This window comes from Marmota marmota, unplaced genomic scaffold (genome assembly GCF_001458135.2).
Source record: "Marmota marmota marmota unplaced genomic scaffold, marMar, whole genome shotgun sequence".
NCBI classification, from domain to species: domain Eukaryota; kingdom Metazoa; phylum Chordata; class Mammalia; order Rodentia; family Sciuridae; genus Marmota; species Marmota marmota.
The window spans coordinates 12,253,791-12,272,458 of NW_026000206.1; the positions used below are offsets into that span (position 1 = coordinate 12,253,791).

General features: G+C 54.6%; 1 protein-coding gene across 1 annotated transcript in view; it reads left to right on the forward strand.

Annotated features, from left to right (window-relative positions):
- Positions 1-8,255: 8,255 nt before the first annotated feature.
- The window catches only part of Jakmip3 (Janus kinase and microtubule interacting protein 3), a 65,238-nt gene continuing 54,825 nt past the window's right edge, over positions 8,256-18,668 (forward strand). Inside the window, exon 1 of the mRNA XM_048791456.1 lies at positions 8,256-8,378. The gene's annotated coding sequence lies outside the window, so the exon portion shown is untranslated. The remainder of the gene's footprint in view (positions 8,379-18,668) is intronic.

Sequence of the window (18,668 nt, forward strand, 5' to 3'; positions counted from 1 at the left end):
GTCCTCTGGACGTGATACACTTCTCCCTGGGCAGGTTTTGTGTTGTGCATCTGTTCTCTCTTCGTCTCCCTCCTCAAGTTTCCTTACAATGCTCCAGATCCTGACCCACGCCGAATCTCTGGATTGCTGTCTCTCACCAGTTCCCATCATATCTTCAAACTTGGCTCCTGCCGAGTTTTCCCTCTTGGGCTCTTAAGGCGCTGGATCATCCTGTCCTCCATTGCTCTCGTCCTTCTCCTGTGACTCTGCCTTGTCTTGTTTGTTTGTTGTCTCTGGGCTTAAGTCCAGGCGATCTCTTCTGAATTATCCTCCCGGTCAGCAGACCTCTCCTCTGACCTGCCTCCAAAGTGCAGATTGTGCTTCTAACTTCAATTTTAATTTTTTGAATGTCTAAGTGCCCTTGTTTAAATTCAGGTTTGAAATTCACTTTTTACGTTTTTTTCTCTTCTCTTCTTCTCTCTCCCTCTCTCCCTCCTTCCCTCTCTGTTTGCAGTACTGGGGATGGGACCCAGAGTCTCAGGCATGGTCGGCAAGCCTCTGCCCCGGAGCCACATCCCAGTCCTACTTCCTAACATTTTCTATTCCTTGAAGTAATTTTCAAGCCTTAACTTTTTTCTTTGAAGAAATAGAAAGAGGTTGGGTTGGGGGAGTAGGCAGAGGGTTAATGTGCTTTCTGCTAAATTTTGCTGTGAGCTTAAACTGCTCTAGAAAACACCATAGTATTAAAAATAGAATTGTCTTGTGAGCTCTATTTGTTAACTCTGATGTTTGAACTTTGTGTGGCCTTAAATTTTTTTTTTCAAACCTAGTTCTTTCTCATTTGTTTTGTTTCCTGGTTATTTCCATTAGCTGCTTGTGAGTCACCATTCATAACGTGTCTGTGGGATTCTGAGACCCAGGACGAATGTGCCCTTCTTGGGAGGGCCATATGTGGGCCAAGTGGCAGGGGACACCAGTTGGGAACTGCTCCAAGCCCAGCCAGGATATCTGCTGCCTGGCTACTGTCACCACCCTCAGGGATGATCCTTCTCAGGATGACCCTTCACAGTCCCAAGAACAGGGAAGGTGTGGGTAGGGTAGCTCTGGAACCAGCAGAATTTCCCAAAGCCTCCACACCAGAGCAGGCACTGGGCCTTGCTCTGTCTCGCTTGCCCCCAAAAGAATGTGGCAAAAGGGGTATACCTGGGGTGTTGCCAACCTGCGGGCAGAAGGTGCCTTGGCTCTTCTATGAGTAGTCATGTCTCTCAGCCCAGCTCCCTCAGAACTGAGTCCAGGCTGTTGAGAACTCCCAACCCAGACTGTCCCGGGCTTCAGTTCAGGCCCCCCCAGCAGCTGCCTCAGTCTTGTGTTGCCCGAGGCAGCAGGTGACTCATCTCTGACCTACCCCAGTTCTGCATACTTGAAGATGAGTTCCTACTGAGTTCCCACAGGGTTTGTCCGTGGAGCACGGTAAAAGACTTGGGATGTTGTGGGGCCATACAGCAGTGCAGACAAGAAGTGGTCACCTGGAGTCTAAGGTCGAAGCCACGTTGTTGGGGTGAAGTCGCTTGTGGACTGACCAAGGGTGGACCAGGGAGCTATTTAGTCCCCGTGCCTGGTGCCAGAGAAAAGTGTGGCTTGAGAATCAAGTTGCCTTCTGGAGGGTTCCACTCTTGTGAGGGATGTGTCTGGCCAAGGTCTGCAAATTCATCTCCTTTTACCCCAACACTTTTAGTTACCAAGAACATTAGAAGTGTGTGTGTGTGTGTGTGTGTGTGTGTGTGTAAGAGAGAGGGGGAGAAAGAGAATCACCAGGTGGCTTCCCCTGTGAAGCAGTCAGGAGTGTCCTCTGGGCCAGTGTTTCTGGACTCACTGGCACAGACCAACATGGGGGCCCTCCCTGAGGCTGGCAGGCGGGAGCTGACCAGCTGGGTGGTGCAGGTAGGGCAGGGCCAGTCCTGCTGTGTGACACCACAGCTAGGTCGAGTGGCAGCATGGGCTGGAGGTGGCTACCCCTGGCTGCAGACTGGCCAACAAGGAGACTCAGGTGTGCTCCGCGAGCTGAAGTCTGTGAGCAGCAGCAGCACCAAGGACAGCGCCTAGGCGGCTGGTCCAGGGGAAGGCCTGGGGCAGCTGTTGCTTTTGACCGACAGGGGAAGGGACCAGGTCCCAAGCCACCCTTCAGGGCATGACCTAGTGACCTAGCCCTCCTACCGGGGGCTTGCCTTCATAAGATCCCATCCCCAATGGTGCCACAGGCCGAGGCCACGCCTGCACCATATGGCCTGTGGGGACACTAACCCACCTGTAGCCGTGCTCATCTGAAAGTCTTGCTCTGGGGCAGGAACTAGGGTGCAGCGGGCCTTGTTCCTATGGGCAGCAGAACCAGCCCCTCTCGCCCCAGAGCCCTGGCCCAGTGCAGGCTGCCCCGCGGATTGCACAAGTGCTGAGGGCGGAAGTGAGCACAGCTTGCTCCTCAGGGCAACTCTGTCCTAAGATGGCTGTTCCATCCCAGGGACATTTCCTGGTCCCTGCTTTGCAAACAGAGAAACCCAGTGTTTCTGGACTCGCTGGCACAGACTGTGTGCCAGTGAATCAAGTGCCTGCTAACCTTGCGCCCTCAGGGACCCCAGAGGTGGGCCACATACTCGGAGGGAGGGCCTTTAGGAGAAACTGGGAGGCAGGTGCCCCAGGGCTTGCTCCTTGAACCCTGAGGCCCTGCCCTGCAGCCCACTCTGGCCCTACAACAATGGAGAGCTGACCCTAGAAAAAGCCCAGAAAACAAAGGGTCTCTTCTTTTAAAAGCACTCTATGAAGCCAAACATGAAATCCCACCCACAGCCTTGGACCGTTTGGACCCAGTGGCTTCTGCCGGTAGGCGTGGCCAGGGCTGTTGGTCTGGGATGGAGCCCATGGGAGAGTGCTGAGGCTGGCCACTGGCGCTGGCACCAGGAGGGCAGGCGTTTCCAATGTTGCCGTGAAGCTGCAGACTCTGCGTCCTGGGGACAGGTCCCCTGTGCCTGCCTAGCACAGCTTGAGTGTCTTCAGCAAACCCTGCAAATCTTCAGGGGGTTCAACAGTGGAGGTTTCAGAGATGCATCAGACCTTGTGGGGCCCAGGGTACTTGCAGGTGCACATAGGTCCGAGGCCCTCTGGAGGCTCGTGGTGGGGGAGAGCCTGAGGGTGACCTCCAAGGATGTGGAAGGCGAGGCCTGGTGCAGGGCAGAGGGCTGCCCCACAGAATGGGGCCAGGTTGGGGCCAGGGTGAGAGTGCAAGCAGGGGTCAAAGGGCAGAGGGTGCACAGTAGGGGGCTGTCCATGCTCCCCACACTGTCCTCTGACTCTGGGCCTCTCACTCTCGGGGAGTGGACTGACGTTGCCTGGCTGCTGTCCCCTGACCCTGGTGGCTCCCACGATGGCCATGCAGTGACAGTCCTGGCACACTCTGGCCTTTGCTCAGCTCAGTGGAGCGGGAAGGCTTTTCTCCCTGGCCTGTGCGTCTTCAGGAGGCCTTGGTGCTGGCAGTGCCCAGCAGGCAGGGGGTCAAAAGAGGGAACAAATCTGCCAATGATTTGGACCTTGCACCACACTAGGCTGCAAAGACCACTCCTGCCCGAGGGTGGACTGAAACCATCGCCAAGCACCAACTAGCCTGGGGAAGCATTTGAGGGGACCATGAAGAACGGGGCCCTTTTCTCTCCCAAGCCCAAGCCTGAAATAATGCAGCCAGTGTGACCATGGCCTCCCAGTAGGAGGTGACGGTAGATGGGCCCAGGAGGAGCCCTGGGCAGGCACGGCCACAAGCCGTGACAGAGGAGGCTCTGGAGGGACAAGGAGGAAGCTGCTATTATTCAATGAGACGCAGGACAATCCTTGATGATCAATCACAAGTTCAAAAATGCATGCTTAGCAAAGTCGGAATCCAGCTGAGCTCTCTAACCTGGTAAAGGGCATCTATCAAAGTCCTGCTGCTGATGTGATGCTTTGATGGGAGATGGTCAGGGCACTTCTCTTCATGCCAAAAGCAGGGGAAAAGTGTTCATTACCATTGCTTCTCCTAATTATTCATCACAAAATAGGAAAATAATTTAAAAGATGAAGATAAGAAAGAAAAAATAAAACTCATTTACAAATTATATGATCTACATAGAATATGGACACAAACTATTAGAACTGGTAAGAGATTGGGCAAGCTGCTAGTTCAAGGTCAATATCAAAAAGCAATAGCGTTGGGAACAGTGGTGCACGCCTGAAATCCCATTGGCTAGGAGGCTGAGGCAAGAGGACCGTGGGTACAAAGCCAGACTCTGCAGGTTAGCCAGGCTCTAGGCAACTCAGTGAGACGCTGTCTCTAAATAAAATGCAAAATAGGCTGGGGGTGTGGCTCAGTGGTTGAGTGCCCCTGAGTTCCATCCCTGGTGCCAAAAAAGAAACAAAGACTTAATGCCCAAGAGATGTCATTTTTTTCTTCCAATTAATCTATAAATTTGGTAGAATCCAAATCAGAATCCAAACAAGATTTCATTGCATTTGACAAATTGGCATAGAAAAGTTAAAGAATAACCAGGCAGCAGAGCCCACGAGATAGCAGTTCTTCCTACAACAACGTGGCGTTGGTGCAGAGAAGAGAGCCAGGGAAGGACTGGAGCTGATGGCCCAGCTGGTCACCACGGGAGGGTGGTGCGTGTACCTGGTTTCCAACACCAAGGCCCGATGAGAACGAAACCATAAAGAAGCAGCCCAGGGAGAATTCCTCACACACCAGGGATGTTTCCTGAGCAGGGAATGGAGACGCCATGAACACCAAGGCTGGATAACACAGCCCAAGTCTCCGTGACGGGGAAGCCAACGCCAAGGTGAGAAGGCTTCACGGACACAGGAGTGATGCTCAGAGTGCAGGTGGACTCCTCCAGAGCAGCGCACCGTGTCAGAGCAGCCGAGACCCAGGCGGAGGCCAGAAGGACACAGCACAGAGGCCTGGGCAGCCAGCAGGCAGCAGAGACGGCTCCCGCACGGCTAGCAGCTGCCGCCCACCCGCCGTGGCAGGGCACGCCCTTCTGAGAGGCAGCTTGGCCAGCAAGGGGCTTGGTGAGGGTGGGGCACAGGTGGCCTCTACATCTCTGGTGGCCGTGTGGCAATCAGCTGGTGATATCCAACAGTCCAAGATACCCGTTCCCACTCCCCTGACGCCCCACCTTGGAACCTGCTCCAAAGACACCTGAGCTCGTGGGCATGAGATGTGCCAGGTGTTCATTGTGGTGTCCTTTAGAGAAAGGAGAAGACGGACACCGCCTGACCCCATGAGCAGGGCAGGGGGTGGGGACGATGGTAAGGAGGTCTCTTCACGTGGGGCTGCCATGAAACAGGCAGGGCTCTGCAGGCGCAGTGTGGACAGACATCGGGGCACCACGTTGGGCAGAAGGAAGAAAATTCCAAGAGGATGTGTGGACTCACGTGGCACTTGTCCTTCTCAGAGCACACAAACGATAGTGAAGAAAATGCCAAGCCGTGCCTGGGAGTGATGAAAGCCGGCCATGAGCCACGGCTCGGGCGGCGAGTGTGACCTGCATGGGGGGGAGGCACCCTGGGATCCCGGCAGGAGCCCAGGGAGGAGGTAGTGACGTGCACTGACATAGAAGGCAGAGTGGACTCAGGGGTAGGGCAGCGTGTGTGGGTCTGACAGGCCCCATGAGCCTGGGCAACAGGAGGTCCCCTGGGCCTGGCCTCCGGAGTGCTGGGGTGGGGAAGCTGGATTTGGGCATCATCACAGAGCATCCGAGTTCCCCAGAGAAAGCAGAGACAGTGGCCTCCTGGAGGACAGGCGAGGCTGGGGTGAGGCTGGAGAGGGGAGCCCAGGGCCTCGGGGTCAGAGGGGAGACTCCGGGGGTCATGGTTTCCCCAGGTGCTGAGACCAAGGCGCCCTGTTCCTCAGGATGGTCAACATTGTCCAGCTGTTCTGGGTTGCCCCTCGTGGTCTGCCCTAACTGCTGAGCCGTGGTTCTGACAGCTGCAGGGATGGGGTCCAGGCCGGCAGTGGGCCTCGGGGGGTGTGCTCAGGGGGCTGTTGCTTTCCTATCAATCTAGTCCTCTTTCCCAAATTCTCTACAGTGAGCATATTTTACTTTTATAATTAGGAAACAGATGCTTTGAATAAACAAGTTGCTTCTGAGGCTTAGAAACTAGCGTGGCTTTCAGTCCCCCACCCTTTCCTCTCCTGGTCGCCTGGGGCTTTAGGAGGGACACTGTCCCCTTGAGCCCTGTGTGAGAGCAGTCTGCAAGGAACACGGTCATCGCAGTGATTAAAAGCATGTACCTAAGTTTGTTCACATGAACAAGTTTGTTTGAAAATAAAAATAGAATGCTTTGTGATTTTTAAAAATAACCTCATATCCATTGTCTAAAAACACATACACTTCAGAAAGAAAAGAGACAAAGAGCCCCCATCCCCTAAAGCGTGGCCAGTTGATGTTCTGGTATGGACATTTTCAGGCTTTTTATTTTCCTGTGAACACAACATATGTGCACACAGGCACACAAACCTTTATTTTTACATTTTGCTTTTTTGCAGTACTAGGGATTGAGCCCGGGGCCTTGCATGCACTCTCTGTACCACCCACCCACACCTATTTTAGACAGACCGTCGCACTGTGAATGCCCTTTCTAGCCAGCTTTTCAAGGAGCATCAATCAGTGTCTGCCCTCTCGATTAAGTGTCACCCTGGGGCGCTCCCAGCCTGCTGCCTTCTGTGTCTGTGCCTTCTTGGTTTGTGTGACTTCTCTCTCTGTTGCTGGACGTTGAGAGGCCTCTGGTTTGGGCCTCCAGTTCCCTTCTGTTGCATTGTGAGCCACATTGCCGTAATCATCCTGACGTGAGGTACTTGAAGTTCTTACACCGTGCCTTGCACAGGGTAAATGCAGAAAAGTATTTGTCAAATAAAAATGAAACCTGTGCACACCCACAGCACCACATCACTTCCTGGCCATGGTGGCCACCTGCTGCCTCGCTGTGCCACAGGAGGAGGGCCTCTGGGTGGGTGCTGGGCCCGAGGACCCTGAGTGCAGAAGTTCTGGCATCAGGGGCCCACAGGGTGCCTCAGTGCTGGGGCTGCTTGGGATCTTGAGCCAGGGCCACCCCGTCCAGGCTTTAGCGCCAGTCAGTGGTGGGATTGTGGGCACAGCCTGGGCCTTGGTTTCCTCACCTGCAAAATATACAGTAAAAACTCGCCAGGACCTGCGGGGACTTAGGATGGTGTCAGTTGCAGATGTCCTTGTGTGGTCGTGGGCCTCTTGTGAGAGGTGTGGTGGTGGTTTCCATCAGAGCGACCTGGTCATTGGTCTGATTGATGAGGGTTCATCAGACACCAGCCAGGAGCTCAGGTTCCCACCCCCTCGCTCCTTCCCTGCCCTGGTCTCCCCTGGTCTTCCCTGGCTCCTGTTGGAAGGATGCTTGCTGGGTCTCTTTGGGGAAATGACCTTGGGCCAGACTGGAAGAGGGCTGGGAGGGAGGAAGGGGTGTGGTGCGGGGAGGGGCAGAGCTGGTGCGTGGGGCAGAGCAGGTAGGAGCAGAGTGTTCCTCGGGGGCCTCCTGGCCAGCTCTCCCGGCCAGGGCAGGGCAGGGATGCTGCACCTCCACGCCCGGCTCTAGGCTCCCGTTCACCCTCGGCACCACCCATGTGGTTAGAATATGGGCAGTGCAGTGAGGGTGGCCTGGACCGCCTCCCTGACCAATCAGGCAGATGGTCAAGTGCCCCTGCTGCCTGCAGCCCCGTGGACCTGCTCCTTCGGCAGGACGAGCCCTGCCGTCCTGGCCTCTTCTGTCTGGATCTTCTCTACATTTCCATTCTTCAGGGTTCAGTGGAGGTGAATCTTCTCTGTCTCCTGGATGTTTGAAAGAGCAAGCACCCTTCTTATTGGAAGGGCATTTCCGCCATTGCCCCAGAGCGACAGAGAATCCTCAGGGGCTCTCCGGCCCAGAGGCTGTGCTGAGCAGCCGGGCAGCTGCAGGAAGCCGGGTTGGGACCCTGCAGCCACCGCCTCTGTGACTCACTGTCTTCTTCACAGAAGATGTGTGCAGCCTCTCCTCATCTGCAGGGTGAGAAGGGCGTCAGGATCCTGGTGGCAGCCGCCAGTTCCTTCAGGCTATGATCCTCTGTGCACCCCGGACCAAACACAGCTCTGGATGCTGCCTGTGAGGAGAGCTCCTGCCATCCTGGCTGAGGGCTCTGTTTAGAGCGAGGGAAATGGTCCCTCCCCCTGGGTGTAGTCGCAGCGTGGTAAATTCCATCTGAAAAATAAAAGCTGAGTGCTTTGCTGAGTCACAGAAGCCTCAGAGCTGATGTGCACACGCCGCGCTGAGTCTGGACAAGCTGAGAAAGACTCACACAGTCAGGATGAGAAATGGTGAGGAGAGGGAACCCGCGAGGGTGCAGAGCGTGAGTGCTTGTGCTTTGCGTACTGCAAAGGGTCTGGGCTGGGGTCTTTCTGCTTCCTTCTCTTGGTTTCCCTTTGTACTCTGCATGCTCACCCAGGTGCCGGGAGTTACAGCTGGGGAATGTGCGTTCTCAGGACACTCTGCATTAGCTTTCACACTCTCAGCCAGGCGTGCCTTTGGGGCAGGCTGGCCTGCTTCTCAGAGTGCGAGTCCCCTTTAAAACATGGCTGTTTATCACTATGCAAAGTGAGGGCTTGCTCACTGGCAGTGGTGGGTGGAGGCATCTTGCTGGTGACTTTGCCCAGCCGGGTGATGGCCAGATTCTACGGGTGCAGCAGCAGAGAGCTCTGGCATAACCTGGAGCATCTGCCGGCTCACTGCTCCTGCCGAGGGTGACAGTGTGGACGTGCTTGCTCTCCTTTTCCAGAACAGGTGTAGTTCATGGCTGAGGGCCTCGGCCACTGCCTGCCCTGTGATTGCATGTTGTCTTTAAAACTTAATCAAGAAGAGGATTTGCCCAGTGACATCACTTCTTATGTGAGAAACTCAAATGTTTTGGAGAAACAACTGCTCATTAGTGGGTGCCCTCACTTGGAGAGAAGTCGTCATTGTTAGTGTGCCTCAGTTTCTCCAGTTGTACAAAGAAAGTCCACTGCTGCCTGGGGCAGGTGGGATTGTGGTGGACAGGTCCCACAGGTGATCTGGCGACAGCAGGTTCTCTCCTGGTACTCACTGAGAGCAGCTGGGAAGCCAGCAAATGCGCCCAGGCTGTGGACACTGGCAGCCCCTGCCTTTTTGCCTGTGGTTCATTAAGTTCATTAAGTCGCAAACTGGGTAGACCCTTCCCTTTCAAAACCAGGAGCAGGTTGAAGGTTGTGAGCGTGCTCAGTGGACAGAAGTGTTTGCACTGAGGCTAGCGAAGGACTGCCTTGAGCCTGGAAGCAGGTCAGGACAGAAGGTCCGCCTTGGAGGGCCCCGCTTTAACCACAGCATGGCACGACCAACCGTGGGTGAGCTTCTCCAGGGACCTCGGAAAGCACAACGTTTCTTAGGGCTGAGCTGTGGTGGAGGGTGTGTGGGCAGACCTCCTCCCAACTGTCCTGGTTTGAGGCTGATCTAAGGAGGCAGGTCAGCTCCCACTGCCGTTCAGGCAGCCCTCGGGAGGCCCCCGTAGGGTCCCATCTGATCGCACCCACATGGCCGGAGGTGTTCCTGTGTGCAGGAATCTGAAGGTGAGCAATTCTTCAGCCCCCCTATTTTGGAACTCTAAGATAAGTGTAGTTGTCCTCTGGAAGTTCTTGGGTGGCCTGACCATGGGCTCCTGGGAGCTGGGGATTCCAGGACAGTGCCCATCTTCTTCTTTGTCCTTGCCTCCTGGGTTTCCAGACACACAAGCCAGTGGGGACTCAGTTTCCCAGTCAGTCCCAAAACAGTCCTGCGTGCAGGGAGGAAAAGCCCAGGACCCCAGCCACAGAAGAGGTCCCCTGAAGAAGCCCCGGGTTCCAAAGGCCTCCTGGGCCAGCGCTTCTCGCAGAGCATGGTCCCCACGCTGAGCCCTGGGCCATGTGAGCGGTGCCTAGACATAGACCAGACAGACCTCAGAACAGAGCCCCTGCCCTGGCTTGCGGGGGGCACCCTGTGGCCAGGGCCATGTCTGCTCAGCTTTGGTGTCCCTCCGAATGGCCCTGCTGTGCTGAATCAGGGCCTGCGGCACCTTGTGACAAACAGCTCAAGAAACACACCAGAATCTTCTATGGTAGTCACACTTTCCAGGGGCTCAGGGAGGGGCATCATGGAAACCACACTGGCCACACAAAGGACTGGCCACAAGGAAACCTGGCCTCAGAGGGAGGCCGGAATCCAAGTGTAGTGAAAGGAACACTGTGCCCAGGGTGGGTCCAGGTAGGAGGAAGGCCTTCACTCAGGGAGGTCTTGAGTGCGCAAGACCCTCTGCAGAGGGGCTGCCTCCGTGCTTGGCAGGTGGCTGGTGTCAGGTGGGGGCCTGTGGCTGGCTGGGACATTGAACCTGGGTGAGGCAGGCCCCACCCCGGGCAGCGTTTTCCTTTGGCGGTGAGATTAAAATCCCTTTGAACTGCTGGTTCCCTAGACGTGCCTTGCCCAGTGGTTGGGTGACCCAGGATCTCTTTGACTTTGAAGAAGGCCTCATCTTCCGTCCTGCAGAGAGCTTTGTGTGACCACGCATTCAGGTGGTTGGCTGCGGGGAATCACCTGGGCAGTGGTGAGGGACCCTGACCTCTGCTCTGCCCACGGTTTCTGTGTCGACACAGTACTGTGCTTCATGGTAAGCTGAGAGGCCCTGCTACCTTGATGACGGAGGGGGTGATGGACAGGGGCACTCAGCACAGGAAGGACCCTGGGCTGCTTCTCCCCTATATGCAGGACTCCCCAGACGGCCCCACGTGGCTCTTGAGCTTGATGGCCACAAGCTTCACTGGGAAGAGTGAAGACCTGGACTAGCCCTGGAGCTCAGGGAGGTGCCCCGTGGCTCCTGTGTCCATCCAGATGTGGCCTCTGAGCGTTAGCCGCAGTTGCCTGGCCTGCTGCCTGTTGTGTCAGCTGGTATGTCCGTCTGTTCATGGAAGAGCACAGTTGGCAGGTGTCTGGCTCTTGTGGTTTGCAACAAAGCTCTGATATCAGAAGGGAGGAGATGAAACTAAGGCCTGACCCCAGCTCTGCTGAGACCCATCTGCCCAGGCCTGACTCTCCAGCCTCTCAGCCCCTTGGGGGCTTCTCTGGGCACTCGTGGGCTCTGGTGGACTTTAGGGTTCTAAAAATGTCCTCCTCAGATCTGTTTTCCCTTCCACACAAGAAATCTATTCACACTATGGAAAAAAAAATTGGAAAGAAAAATGTGTTTTTCTAGGTTTTAAAATCTAGAAAAAATACATTCTTTCAATATCCATAAATAAATTGTTGAAATTTTAGAGTAGTTCCTTTTCACTTTTTCTAAATATTTTGCATTGCTAGGGTCGTTCTATCAGTTGGTTTTGTTCTCTGCCTTTTCTCCTGCTCTGAGATGTTCACTTCCCTTCAGAGTAAATTCTTGTGAAGAATCACTTTCAGCTTACGTCCTAATTCACAAGCCGTTGGGTTGTTTTCCGCTTTTATTATTATAATAATGTGGCATTTAATCTCTCTGAGCACCAAGCTTCCTAGCATGTAGAGTTTTCTCTCTGGGGCAGAGTCCTTGGCACGAAGTCTCAGGTTGAGTCAGGAGCCACCTGAGGACTTGGCGCACAGCGTCTGAGTGCTCTCCCAAAGACCGCGCTGGTGGCCTTCTCCACAGCGACACCCAAGACAGCCCCCTTAGGGTGTCAGTTATGGCTTTCAGACTTTATAGCGGGAGGTTCTGGGGATCAACCTAGGGGAGTTTCACCCCTGAGCCACCACCCCCAGCCCATTTCATTTTTTAGAGGCAGGGTCTCACCAAGTGGCTTAGGGTTTCCAAATTGCTGAGGCTGCTCTTGTGACTCTCCTGCCTCAGCCTCCAAACTGCTGGGATCACAGGTGTCTGTCCCTGTGCCCAGCTGACTTCTTTTTTTTTAAATGGTGACATGGGTTCTGACTTAGGGACACAACTGCAAGACCATCGCTGCAGTTGGACTGCTGGACACAAGTGTTCCTCTAGTCCCATTCCTCCTGTAATGCTTCCTGCCCGCTCCCCCTGCAGCCCACCGTGGCCAGGTGACAGGAGCCACTGCAGCCACCGTCGACTGGCTTCCATACTCTAGGATTGCATAGAAACAGATCACACACACACACACACACACACACACACACACACACTCACACACATCTGTTTTCCCCGCATCACAATTAGTGCATCAATGGTTGGTTCTCCTCTCCTCTCCCTCTTCTTTGATGACTGGTACTGTTTCTTGTGCCCAAGTTTGTCATGCATTCTCTGGTTGGTGGCTCTGGGCATTGCTGCTAGCTTTTTGTGAGGATGAGCACAGCTGCAGGGAACGTTGGCACACACACGAGTGCTTCTGGGTCCTGTGGTGACCGTGGAGGCTGGATGACTGGGTGGTGTATTTTAGCTTTCTAGGAAACTGACCGAGCGTTTTCCGAAGCGGCTGCTGTGCTCTCTACACACCGCCAGCGGGGTGCAGGTGCTCCAGTTGTCCCCCTCCTGGCCAGAGCTTGGTATGCTCGGTATGCTCGTCTCTCTCACCTTAGCCAGGTCAGCAGGTCTGCAGTGTTCCCTGGGGGGTTAGTTCACGTGCCGCGAGGATCAGCCATCAGCACCTTCACATGCCCGTCAGCACTCGGGCCTTCTCAGGGACTTGGCTGGGGAAGCCAAGGGATGTGTCACCCCAGGGGCTGCTGACCTGCTGCGCCTCAGGCTCTTGCTTGTGAGCACAGGTGCTCCTGGGAGGGACTTGGTCTGACTGCACATCGGGAACGCGTTAGAAGCATGGCCGACTCCCTCCTTCTCAGCCTCTCCTGTGCTGGCCCAAGGGCCATCTGCATGCCACATCCGCCCCTCGAGGAGCAGCACCCTTGGGTACACTCAGCTACTTTGTGAGTTCACGGGAAAAGTGGTCCTGTGGCTTATGTGGCGTGTCCTTGTTTTTGCCGCGAGAGGGATTCCATCTACGTCTTCAGCAGAGAGGTTTTTCTTGTAATTTCAGAAATCACCTTTATTTTTCCCTTTTGTAAGTCATGTCAACAGTGTACCTGAAGGGAAAGGGAGGACCGAGAGAATGAAGACAGGCCAGGCAGAGGTCCACACGAGGGGTGTCTGTCAGAGCTGACAGATGAAGGCCATCTCTGTAGCCGAAAGTGGGCCAAACGGCTTGGGTTCTGGGACTCTCATGGGGCAGACTCAGGAATCCCAGCCCCGTGGGTCCTAAGGCAGAGGTTAAGGGTTGGGTTGGCCTGAGGGAGTGGAGAGCCTGCCTCAGAAACGCCCTTGGGCAGGAAAGCAGAACTTTTTTCTTAAAATGGCCATCCAGATGCTATGCAAGGACCTTATGGTACCTGTTGATCTTGCTGTTGTTAAATCGCACCACCTTTTGATACGGTGAAGTGTTTATTAGCCACTCTGCCTGCTGACTGACCTACAGCTGCGTAAACACGTGACATTGCCGTGGGGTGGAATCCACTGATCTCCCCTTTTGTGAATTCCTTTTATCTTCTCTAAGCCGTCCTCTCCAGGGACTTGATAAATGCTCATTTTTATTTCTCCCAGGAGTTTTAATGCATTGGCTTCTTTCCACCCTTAATTCTCTTTAATCCACTTAGAATTTTACGGTGGGAAGGCGCTGGGAAGGGAGACCCCACAGTTAGCCAGCCAGTCCTCAGTTTTCTTCCCTTGCCATGTTACATTCATACACAGAAGTGCGACCAGGACCATCCGGCCCTTTTCAGTCATCTCCCTATTCACGAGGGGTTCTCCCCCAATTTAATAATAAATTTCATTATTTAGAATGCAGAAATTATTATTTTTTTGTTAGAAATAAAATTTGCTGCTTCCCCTCAGGCCTGTATCACGCCACTTCCCTCCATGTCAGATCTTCTCGAGTTCCTGTCGCTGCTGGACCTGTATTTCTTGCTGGGCATCAGAGACTGAATATGAGCCGCGGTGACATGGGTGGCAGGCAACCTGGGTAGACCCTGGTGAACTGGGGTCCATGGGGCAGGCCGTGGCCAGGGCATGCACAGGGCTGATGAGGGTTCCTCCTGCATGGTCACCTTCCCTCTCCCACTGCAGCTGGGACTTCAAGGAGCTGCCTGAGGCCAGCTGCCTGGGAGGAGGAAACGCAGCCCTGTCTGCAGAGGGCCTTGTGCGTTGTGGGCAGCACCTGGGTGTGGGGAGGAACCTGTGTTCATTTTCTACCTCAAAGTGAGTCAGAGGGTCATCTCCGAGCTCCTCAGCTGTCGGGATGGGCTGGGGTGGGAGTGTGGCCACCGCCTTCCTCCAGTGCTGGGTCCTTCTGCTCCATAGGCTGCTGGCAGGGTCCAGCAACCCTGGTCATCACACTGGATCTCAGGCGGTTTGTTCTCTGTGTATTTAGGGTTAAAAGACGCCTATTCAAACACACCTGCCAGCAGGTGCGAAAATGAGACCTGAGCCAGAGGGTGACACTGTAACAGGGTTCACTTGATGCTTTGACTACATCCTTGTGACTTTGAAACTTTTCCCTCACCTCCTCCCTGATCTCCTCTCCCCTCACCTCCTCCTCCCTGATCTCCTCTCCCCTCACCTCCTCCTCCCTGATCTCTTTTCTCTCACCTGCTCTCTGATCTTCTCTTCTCTGATCTCATTTTCTCCCAGTCACCTCTATAAAAGCCCCCTGTTCCTGAAGATGGGCAGAATCACAGCCATTGGGACTAATCTCCTGTATTTCTCCGTTGCTAGCAGAGCAATAAACGTTCCTTTTCCTTTGTTCCTTTTCCTTTTTCTCAAAATCCTGTGCTCATTATTGGACTGGCATGAGGACAAGGGCCGAGTCTGGGAGGGAGATGTGAGTGTGTGTGTGCAACTTCTCAGGTTTTTAACGGGTAACTATGGCAGCCTTCCCTTTTCTTCTCCTTCTCCTCCTCCTTTTTTGAACTGGGGATGGGAGTACTCCGGGGGGCTCTGCCACTGAGCACATCCCCAGTTGTTTTTCTTTTGAGATAGCCTTGCCAAGTTGCTGAGGGCATAAGTTGCTGAGGCTGGCTTCGAATCCACAAGCTTCCTGCCTCAGCCTCCGAGTGAGTTATAGGCGAGTGCCACTGTGCCTGGCCATTGTGGTGACAATTAACACAAAATCCCACCACCTTTACCATGTGTAAGCTCACGTTCCAGTGGCGCTGGGTTGATCCTCTTTATCATGCACCAATCTCCAGTTTTCACCTTGTACAAACTAAAATCGTCTTCATTAAGGATCTCCCCGTCCCCGCAGCCTCTGGGAGACGTGTTCTGGGTTCTGGGCTAGGGGGGCTGCAGCAGGCCCCTCACGTGTGTGGAGTCGTGGGGGTGGGGGGTCTCCTTTTCATGTCTGACGCATTTCCTTGGTTCAGTGACCTCAAGGGCCATCCGTGTTGTGGCACGCGTCACAATTCCCTTCCTTTTTATAGTTGAGTGACATTCTGACCCGCCGGGTTGCCACGTTCTTTTCCCTTCATCTGCCTGGGGACCCTGGGGTGGCCTCCTCTTCTGGGCCATCCTGAGTGGCGCTCCTGTGAGCGCGGGTGTGCAGCAGCTCATCCTAACCCTCTCCTGGGAAGTGCCTTCGGGTCTGTGCCCAGGGGGAGCTGCTGGATGACGTGGAAGTCCTGATTTCGCTTGTGAGGCGGCTCTGCGCTGCTTTCCCCAGCAGCGGCACGGTCTTGCACTCCGTCTGAGGCAGAGGGCTCCTGTCCTGCACACCTTGCCAGCGCCGGGTAGCTGGTGGTGTTCTGACCGTAGCCTCCTGATGGGCGTGAGGAGGTAGCTCATGCTAGTTTGAGTTTGCTCTTTTCTGACAATCAGTGTTGAGCCAGTTTTCATGAGTTTTTTGGCCACTTCTGTGTCTTTGGAGAAATTTCTATTCAAATCCTTTGGCCATTTTAAAAATCAGGTTGCCTTCTTGTTAAGTTCTAGGAATTCTTTGCATCTTGTCAGGTATAGGATTTTTCACTTATTTCCCCCATTCTGTGTTGCTTTGTGCTGTTCCTAGTGCTGTTGGATGTACGAAGGTCTTGAATTGTGTGTAGTCCAATCTACTTTCCCTTTTGTTGCCTCTGTTTGACACCTGAGAAATCATTGCCAAATCTGAAATATCTGAAGATCAGCCCTGTTCTCTTCTAAGAGTTCTGTAGTTTGGGTTTCTGTTTAGGGCTCTTTTCCCTTAGCTTTGGCCTAGGATGTGAGGCGAGGGTCCCACCTCATTCTTTTGCATATGCTTTCTGGTTCCCTGAGCACAGTTTTGTTGGAAAGACTGTCTTTTCCCTGTTGAATGGTGTTGGCACCTTGTTAAAAATGATTTTTATTTGCATATGAGCTCATTTTCATGAATGCCTGGGTGGGGTTGTCTCCCGTCTCCTACCCCATTTCCTGTGCATTTGCCTTAGGTCAGCGCCACCCAGTGTGACTCCTGTGGCTTTGGAACAGGTTTAGAAGCCCTGTTTCCTGCTCTGGGTGACCCGAAGGCCATTCTGAACACCAAGGACAGGTCCTGGGTTCAGGGCCATCTCTCTGCTCCAGCTGGGCCCTGGGCAAGCCAAGGTAAGCCCCGCTCTAGGTCTCTAGCCCTGACCACTTTTTCGGAATCCCTCCTATGAGGTGAGGGGACTTATTGACAGGGTCTAGGGCTTCCTTGTTCTGTACACCTCCAGGGGCATCCCCTGGGGTTCCCAACTCAGCCCTGGCTCTTCCCTAAAGTCCTGCCGTTTCTTCTGCTGCAATGGTGTAGTTTTGTTCCTAAGAAATCATAGATTTTAAAAAATACTCAACGATTTTTTTCCATGGATAACACATGACAGGGAGCAAAAGCTTTATTGGTAATGACATTGTTGATTTTCTACAAAACCTCACTAATTAGGGTACTTTGTGACTCTGAGTGTACTTTTCCATTGTTAGCTAAACAATGTGTTCTGATTCATCAACTTTAATTCTGTGTACTAATGTTTGTGAGGGTTAGCCCACGCCATGGGAGGAAGCTCAGGTGGCACCTGCAGAGGCCAGCAGGAAGCAGCTCCAGGTCAGCCGCTGGCCGCATCTCCTCAGCAGTCTGTCTGGGCTGTGCATGACATAAGTCCTGCCTTTCGAATGCAGAGCACTAGGAAGCTACCTCCGCAGAGCCAGCCGCAGCCCGCAGTGGGCCAGCACCTGTTGTCCTCCACCAGGCTGGTGTGCAGGGCCCCACCCTGGGAGAAAGCATGTCACGCCTTGGGTGTTCCTGATGCGGCCCTGGGTAGGTCCCTTTGTACTAGATACTAGAGAGCTGTATCAAGAGGGAGAGCTCAAGAGTCAGACAGGGCCATCGTCAGCTGCCTGTGCTGGTGGAACCCAGCCCGGTGCCCACCTGGGCCGACCTGGGCCCTTTTCACTGTCAGAACCCTGCCTGCCCCTGTGCATCAGGAGCCAACAGTTCTTGGAAGGACATCTACTAAGACAGAATGCTCAGAACCAACCATTGTAGCATTTCGCTCTAAATTAATTTGCAAAATACTAATTCTGAGGTTTTCCAAGATAAAGGGCCTTATGAATGGGTGACAGGATGACACAGTGAGACGCACAGCCGTTGCCCGGGACTGGTCGCCCTCAGGGGCAGAGCTCTGATGCTCTGGATGGAGGCTCGGCACAGGAGCCTGGCTGCTCCCGGGCTCTCACTGCCCGCTGGCTGCGGCGATCTGGCTAGGTGAGGAGAAGCCAGAGTGCGGACTCGCTAGGGCCCATCTTCCAAGCCTCACGAGGCCACGCAGAGACGGGCGCTGGCCACCATCCCTGCAGGGGGCCGGCAGACCCAGGATGGAGGACCTCTCTGCCCCTCCCTCCTTCCCACAGAGCCCGCCCCTGTCCTGTGCTCCTGGGCACCCTCTCCTGTGAAGTGCCTGTCCAAGGCTTCTGCCGTCCTCCCTCGGGCTGTTCTGACGGGAGCTCTCTGAGACATCTGTTCTGCAGGGGGCTCCTCTGGCCCTGAGACCTCCTTCCCACCCTCATGGCCACGCACTGACAGAGTTCTTGATAGAGCCAGCCGCCAGAGCTCTCCTCTGTAGTCAGAGCTTCCTGTCCGGCTCAGGAGGCCAGCTGTTTCCCAGCTTGTGTCCACCTGTGTTTTCTTGTGGCTTTAACTTCCACATTTTTATCTGAAACTTGTTGGAAAGTGACTTCTGTGTGTCGTTTCTCCTTGTTGGCTCAGCACCATTTGGTAACAGGACTGACCGCCCACCTCGGCCCCCTGGTCCTGTGAACCCAAGCGTTGCTTATCACAGTTCAGGGACCATGCGTGGCAGGCCCCATCTGCTAGCCTGTCCGCTTGGCCACTATCTGCCCTTGTCCCATGTGCCCCTGGGGCCTCCTCCCTCAGCTCTAGGCTCACTTCCGGGCTTCGTGTCCTCTGCCTTTCACACACAGGGGTGGGCCGCTGGGGTCAGCCAGCCCTCCCGCCCGGGGTCACCCAGCCCTCCAACTTGGGGTCACCCAGCCCTCCCGCCCGGGGTCACCCAGCCCTCCCTCCTGGGTTCAGCCAGCCCTCCAACTTGGGGTCACCCAGCCCTCCAACTTGGGGTCACCAGCCCTCCAACTTGGGGTCACCCAGCCCTCC